This window comes from Chiloscyllium plagiosum, chromosome 8 (genome assembly GCF_004010195.1).
Source record: "Chiloscyllium plagiosum isolate BGI_BamShark_2017 chromosome 8, ASM401019v2, whole genome shotgun sequence".
NCBI lineage: Eukaryota > Metazoa > Chordata > Chondrichthyes > Orectolobiformes > Hemiscylliidae > Chiloscyllium > Chiloscyllium plagiosum.
In genome coordinates this window covers 74,138,374-74,146,506 of record NC_057717.1, presented here as the reverse complement: position 1 = coordinate 74,146,506, position 8,133 = coordinate 74,138,374, and positions in this window count along the sequence as shown.

The following is an 8,133-nucleotide window of genomic DNA, read 5'->3' as shown; positions in this document are numbered from 1 at the left end:
ACTACAGACTCGTCAGTTACTGGATGGAAAACAAGTCACAACTTGTCCTCATCTTAAATGACTGACTCCAAATACTTAGACTATGATCCCTGGTTCTGGATGAGACGCGCCATATTTTCCAACCTGTCCGATAAAGAAAACAAGTCAGTTTTTAAAAAAAATGACAAAAACACACAGATAGTCCAAATCGATAAACACAGTGACTCTGAATACAAAAATAATGTACTGCTTATTTTACTCTTCTAGTGATTTAAACTTTCCAAATCTTTCGTAAGCCTCCATGCTAAACATGAAATATAGAATTTCAATCATGCAGCACTCACACAGAATTATTCATTTAGTGAATGATTCTCTTTAGATATTTAGGCAGTTAGTTCAGTTGTCTGGCCAGGATGACTGGTTTCCGATGCAGAGTGGCTCCAACAGTAAAAAGTCAAATCCTGAAGTGGATTGCGTTGCTATCAATGTCCCTCAGCCGAGGCATGGTAGTTCTCACGTGAAACCTCTGGGGCTATGACGCCTTTACCTGACATATTTGGTGACAATCGATGAAGACTGTGATAGTCAGTCTTCCATGTTGGAAAGGTCATGTGAAAATAGATAAAAGAGGATAGATAAATGACAACGTTTGCTATTGTCAGTTATTGATTGTGGAGACTGTTATGGCAGAGGCATCAATGCCATCATTTATTAATGTAAGCAATCGTGGAATCAGAACGTGAAAAGCTAGGTATTCATCTTTCTGATAAATTTTGTGATTTTAAATATCTTTTAAACAAGCTACTGAAAGCGAATTATAGAGTGCTATTTCATATCCATTGTTGTTATTACCAGAAATATTATGGACAAAGATATTGGCATGCAGCACACAACAGATTGAATGTCAACCGTGAGATGTGGCTTTAGTGTCTCTCGAAATGGTAACAAAAACCTGGTCTTTGAGAAGGATCAAACTACAGACGTTTCTTGTTTGGGGAACGTTGGGTATACTGTTACATCGAACACAAAGCGTTCACATTGGGAAAAATGAAATATTGAGGGATATGGTTGCAATTGTTGCAGGACGGTTAAGTACACAAGCAAGGAAGTCTGCATTAAAACGTTGAATGCCTTTGAAGAACTGCAACTGAGTACATGTGCATTCTTGGTCCCCAGAAAGAATTTTGAAAGAAGGGCATGCAAAGTTTTCAGTCTGAGCTGTTAACATTCATTAATTTGTTGCTAGGATAGAAAGATGTTTGTAATGGTGAGAGGCTGAATAAATTTGACCTATGCTGTGTAGATTTCTTAAGAATAAGTGCTGAGAAAATTGATTAATTAGATTCTGATAACGTTTGGTTACATATTTCAATGTGTGAATCTTTAGAATAATTGATTTTCAGGTTTCGTACCTTAAACAAAGCATGTAACAATTTATTACATACAAGCTGACATTATTAGAGATAAAACTAAACAGCATGGTAAGATGATTAAAATTTGTCCCTTAAATTTGAAACATTTGTTCAGGATCATCCATGTAAAAGATGGATAGATAAGCAATGAGAGCTCAAGAATAAATAAAAGAAAATAATAAAACTGACCAGATTGTTTAAATGTCTTCAGGTATTCGCGGGACTTGTTAAACTTTGTTTGTGTGCAAGGCAGCGCGAGATAATTTTTCTGTCTCTCAGTAACGTGAAAAGCAAATTCGAAAATTCATCCAAGAAACGTTTAGAACTTTTGCTGATTTCTCTTTATTCGTTTTCAAACTTTGAATCAGGGCAGGAAAAGACTGACGAACTTTCGGACAGTTTTGGTTAAGAAAACCAAAATAGAGAAAAAGCAAACTGTCTTTGTGAATTCAAGCCTGGAGGCTAATTTCAGGGTGAACCTTGATTCGAATTTCTAATAGATGCGACGACCCGCTGGAAATACATTGCATTTAAACAGATAGCAGCCGTTGTTTGCGAACGAAATCTGAACGTGGACGTTGGTTCTTGTCAGCATGAAGGATACTTAATCTTCTCAAAAACGTAAGTTGTTGAATGTTGACTTAGGCTTTGAGGAGAGTCAATCAGTGTATTGGGGATAAACCAGGATGAAAGTTGTCATTTGGACTATGTTTACTGCGTGATGGTTTTAGAAGCCTGCTGAGACAGCATGAAAATCTGTAACCTCCCCATCTAATCCGATAAACTTGCTTGTGGAAGGCAAAAGAGAGGAAATCTGAGTTAGAAGTATTTCTCTATTTGCCTGGGCAAACTGAGAAGATAATCAAGACCCACAATTCAGGAATATAAAACATCCTCAGAGTCCACGTTTATGCATGTGAACAACATATTTGAATGGACATCTGGCAACCTTTGTTATTATCTTTTACTTATCACTGAAATGTAATTATTTGTCTTGTGCGAATGGGTAAGAAAAATATTTCTCTTTAAGAGCACCAGTGTTGATCTCCTTCCTGTGCTGTGTAGTTTTCTCTCTGCTAACATTAGTTTGTATCTAATGAAATCTTATGCCTTTTGTTTAAGGTACAAAACATATGTCTGAAAACTTAATATTCACAACGTTTGGGATAAACTTAAAAAAGACTGGTTAGCAACATTGGAGTAACTTTTTGGGAGCCTTCGACAGTTAAGTTTACCGTGTGGAGAATATAGAGGTAGAAAAATTCCTTTGGTTTGGCTGCCTTTTTCCGCATGGTTGCAACACATGATCAATGAGGATCCCATTGAAATATCCATCAGGTTCAAACGTCCCCATTTGTACATATTTCAAAGTTTCTCATGACTTTTATAATTTCTCCCATGCAGTAATGCGAAGGCAAAACTCACCAGCTCAAGGGAAGTTTGAGATGAACAGGAAAAACAGACTTTTAACGTTAAGCTGCACGAAGGAACCAAAACACAGCTGATGAAGTGAAATGAGTTCGAACGATATGGAAAGCCCTCACCACGCTTTTTGGCCAGATTCAGTGAATCAAATTCTACCGAAAGTCCGTCATGACAGAACGCTGCAATAGGTATAAATCACACGAAAGGGAGAATGGAGCTCAAAATTATAATTACCAGGGCACTGTGCTGAGAACAATTTTGGTTGAGGGGTTCCCAGGTCCAGGTGGATTTCATTTTAGCTTCTTAAAGGAATTAGTGAAATATTTGATACATGCTTTTTAATTTTCTGAAATATATTAGATTTGGCTTTAGATTTTAAAATAGTTATTAGAAGCTGTGTATTTAAAACAAATGAGGCAGAAAGCAGGAAACTACAGCTCTGTTTACTTTAAGTAGTCCATTGGAAAATGTTAGAAGCTATAATTAAATATGTTATGACAGAGCTCTAGGTAACTTCAAGATAGCTTTTGGCAAAGCCAAAATTATTTTGTCAAACATAAATTATATTTATGAGTTGGAAAGTCATGTTGAGGCTGGTGTTGAGGCTTCTTCTGGAGCTCTGTGTAATGTTCTGCTTGACCTGGTCGAGGAAGGATATTATTAAATTGGAGCGGATCCAAAAACGATTCAGCAGCATGTTGCAGAGAATGATGGTTTTGAGTGAGAAAAATAGGCTGGATAGGCTTGGACTAGTTTCACTGTAGCGTAGGAGGTTGATTGTTGGCCTTATAGAGATATAGAAAATCGTAAGAGGCAGAGATAAGATGAATAAATGGCATTTTCCCGAGCATGAGGGAATTTAAAACAAGGGGGCATATTTTTAAGGTGAGAGGAGAAATTTTTAAAAAGGACATGAAGGGCAACCTTTTTACACACTGTGTTTCATGTGGAATGAACTACCAGATGAAATGGTGAATGCAAATACAGGTACACCATTAAAAAAAAATTGGATAAGTACATGAATCGCGAAAGCTGAGAGGATATTGGGCCAAATGCAGGTAAGTAGGACTTTTTAAAATTGAAAACATAATTAACGTGGAATAGTTGGACTGAAGGGTCTGTTTGGATGCTTTATGGCATCTATGACTCCATTTTTTTCTAAATCGCTTGTGCTGCCGCTAAGGTGGATGCATTAAACATAGATTTCAGGAAGGCATTTGAGTAGTTGGCATATCAAATTTTATTTCAGAATATAAAAGCTCATCATGTAGGCTGTAGCATTTTGCCATGGATAGAAAATTAGCTAACTAATAAGAAGCGAAATATCTGAATACTTTCTTTTTTGGCTGGCAAGATGTCATGGATCGTCAGGTTTTAACTCTGCAGTTTATGTAATCAATTTGAATGAAGTGATCGAATATATGGTAGCTAAACTGCGTTTAGAGCAAAGATTGGTAGGAAAATGGGTTCTGAAGAGTACACAAGAAGCATATGAGGAAAAGTTTGAAATTGTTCATTTCAGAAGAAAATATGAATTTACGGTCATTATCAAAGTATTGAAAAGCTGCTCATCTCTGAGATTCAGACAGATCTGAGTTTTCTGGTGCAAAATCGCAGAAGGTGAGTAAACAGGTCGAACAAGTAATTTGAAAACCTAATAGAATGCAAAAACTGATTGTGAGGCGAATCGAATGCAAATGGAAGGAGGGCATGCTTCAGGTAAATATTGCATTTTAAATATGTATCTGGGGTACTAAGTACAGCATTCATCACTATACGTATGAGAGATTTTCCTGAATGAGTACATGGAATGAATGGATTGCTGTATGAGGAAAGACTAGCCAAGCTAATTTTCTGTCTTCTGGAATGTGCAAGGTCTAAAATGATTTAATTGAAACATATAAAGCTCATAAGATGACTTCAGTGGTTGACTGTGGAAAGAGTGCTTCCTCTTGTCGAAAAATCTAGAACTGGTAGACATAATTTAAACTAAGGATCGCCCATTAAAACCGAGATGAAGAAGCTTTTTTTCTCACTCAAAGCTTTTTGAATCTTTGTAATTAATGTCTTCAAGGGCAATGGGCGCAAACCATAAAAGAATTTTGAACGCAGAGGTAGATAGATTTTTGATTATCCCGTCGATGATGGGTTTTCTGGCCTAACGTTGAACTGAGTTTAAAATAAGAATAGCCTCGACTTATTGAACGTTGAAAGGAACCCGAGGTCAAATTCTTGTTCTCTGTTCGTAATTTGAATGCTTCATTTCAGAAGGGTGGGTATCAGTTGGGGTTCCCCAGGTCACTTGACGATTAATTAAAGCCATACAATGAACACATCAGTAAACACTTTTATAATCTGCTACTTAAAGTTTGAGGTCACTTTCCACTTAAAAGTATCTATTTGAAAAGCGTTGAAGGAGAAGTCGTGAACCATGACTGGTTGATCTTGCATATATAGGTTTTGGGGCAGCATTTGGCGAAGGAGGTATGTAGGGTGGAGCTCTTTTTCCTGACTTGTCTCCATCAGAAAGGGACACATCGAAAGTGGAGGTTACTGAAAAATTGTAGCAAACAAAGGAAACGTGGTGACTGCTAATGAAGTACAGGGAAACAACAGCAGCAGCTTTGTTAGAAATTCTCTTGTTGCAACAGTCCAGGTTGCCAGCTCTTACTAGATTGAGTTTCCTCAATATCTCTCAAAACCTGTCCTATCCATGCGCCTGTCCAAATGTATTATAAATATTACACAGTAATTACATCCGCCTCAAACACTTCATCTGACAGTTCGTTTCATATATGCACGCATTCTCTATGTGAAAAAAAAGTCCACAGGTCTCTTTGCAATATTTGGCCTCTCAACTTAAGTCTGTGTCCATTAGTTCTTGGATTTGTCTAATCTGGGGAGACATGATTAAGCATTTGCCTTATCTATGCCTCTCATGACTTAATAGACTTCTATATAAAAACCTTCCAGCCTTCCACACTCTCGAGAAAAAAAGAACACAGCTATCCAGCATCTCCTTATAACTCAAACCTTCCAGTCTTGGTAACATCCTTGTAACTTTTTTTTTTCATTTAATAACATCATTCTGATGGCCGGAGTCGAGAATTGCAAACAGTAGTCCAAATGTGGCCTGACCAATATGATGGACCAGACCATACCCAACCAAAATATGCTAAGAAGATAGCGTAGACACTACATTTTTCCTACTTTAAAGGCAAACGGCAGTAATTGTGCTTCGGATGCAATTCGATTGGCCAAACTAGCAGACTTGAACCAAAATACACTTTAATTAAAACATATGGTTAAAATACTACAACAAAAAAAAGAGTAAAAACAATGACTGCAGATGCTGGAAACCAGATTCTGGATTAGTGGTGCTGGAAGAGCACAGCAGTTCAGGCAGCATCCAAGGAGCTTTGAAATCGACGTTTCAGGCAAAAGCCATTCATCAGGAATAAAGGCAGTGAGCCTGAAGCGTGGAGAGATAAGATGGAGGAGGGTGGGGATGGGGAGAAATTAGCATAGAGTACAATGGGTGAGTGGGGGAGAGGATGAAGGTGATAGGTTAGGGAGTACAACGCGCAGCCCTCCGATCCCTCTGCTCCAATCCCAACCTCACCACCAAGCCAGCGGATAAAGGGGGCGCAGTGGTAGTCTGGCGCACTGACCCCTACACCGCTGAAGCCAAACGTAAACTCGAAGACACCTCTTCCTATTGCCCCCTCGACCATGACCCCACTCCCATCACCAAACCATCATCTCCCAGACCATACAGAACCTCATCACCTCAGGAGATCTCCCACCCACAGCTTCCAACCTCATAGTCCGGGAACCCCGCACTGCCCGGTTCTACCTCCTTCCCAAGATCCACAAGCCTGACCACCCTGACCGATTGTCTCAGCATGCTCCTGCCCCACTGAACTCATCTCTACCTAGCTCGATACTGTCTTATCCCCCCTGGTCCAGGAACTCACCACATACGTTCAGACACCACCCACGCCCTCCACCTGCTCCAAGACTTCCGTTTCCCCGGTCCCCAACGCCTCATCTTCACCATGGATATCCAATCCCTCTACACCTCCATCCGCCATGACCAGGGCCTCCAAGCCCTCCGTTCTTTCCTCTCCAGACGTCCCCAACAGTACCCTTGCACCGACATTCTCATTCGTTTGGCCGAACTGGTCCTCACCCTTAACAATTTCTCCTTTGAATCCTCCCACTTCCTCCAGACCAAATGGGTAGCCATGGGCACACGTATAGGCCCCAGCTATGCCTGTCTCTTTGTTGGCTACGTAGAGCAGTTGATCTTCCGTAATTACACCGGCACCACTCCCCACCTCTTCCTCCGCTACATTGCCTTCCTGGACCTTCCCATCTCCATTAATGACGAACGACTTGACACTGACATTTTTTACAAACCCACCGACTCCCACAGCTACCTGGATTACACCTCTTCCCACCCTACCTCTTGTAAAAATGCCATCCCGTATTCCCAATTCCTCTGCCTCGCCGGATCTGCTCCCAGGAGGACCAGTTCCACCACAGAACACACCAGATGGCCTCCTTCTTTACAGACCGCAATTTCCCTTCCCACGTGGTTAAAGATGCCCTCCAACGCATCGTCTACATTCCGCAGCTCCGCCCTCAGACCCCACCCCTCCAACCGTAACAAGGACAGAACGCCCAGGTGCTCACCTTCCACCCTACCAACCTTCGCATAAACTAAATCATCCGCCGACATTTCCGCCACCTCCAAACGGTCCCCACCACCAGGGATATATTTCCCTCCCCACCCCTTTCTGCCTTCAACAAAGACCGTTCCCTCCGTGACTACCTGGTCAGGTCCACGCCCCCCAACAATCCACCCTCCCATCCTGGCACTTTCCCCTGCCACCGCAGGAACTGTAAAACCTGCGACCACACCTCCTCCCTCACCTCTGTCCAAGGCCCTAAAGGAGCCTTCCACATACATCAAAGTTTTACTTGCTCATCCACTAATATCATTTATTGTATCCGTTGCTTCCGATGCGGTCTCCTCTACATTGGGGAGACTGGTCGCCTTCTAGCAGAGCGCTTTAGGGAACATCTCCGGGACACCCGCAAAAATAAACCACACCGCCCCGTGGCCCAACATTTCAACTCCCCCTCCTACTCTGCCGAGGACATGGAGGTCCTGGGCCTCCTTCACCGCCGCTCCCTCACCACCAGACGCCTGGAGGAAGAACGCCTCATCTTCCGCCTCGGAAAACTTCAACCCCAGGGCATCAATGTGGATTCCAACAGTTTCCTCATTTCCCCTTCCCCACCTCACCCT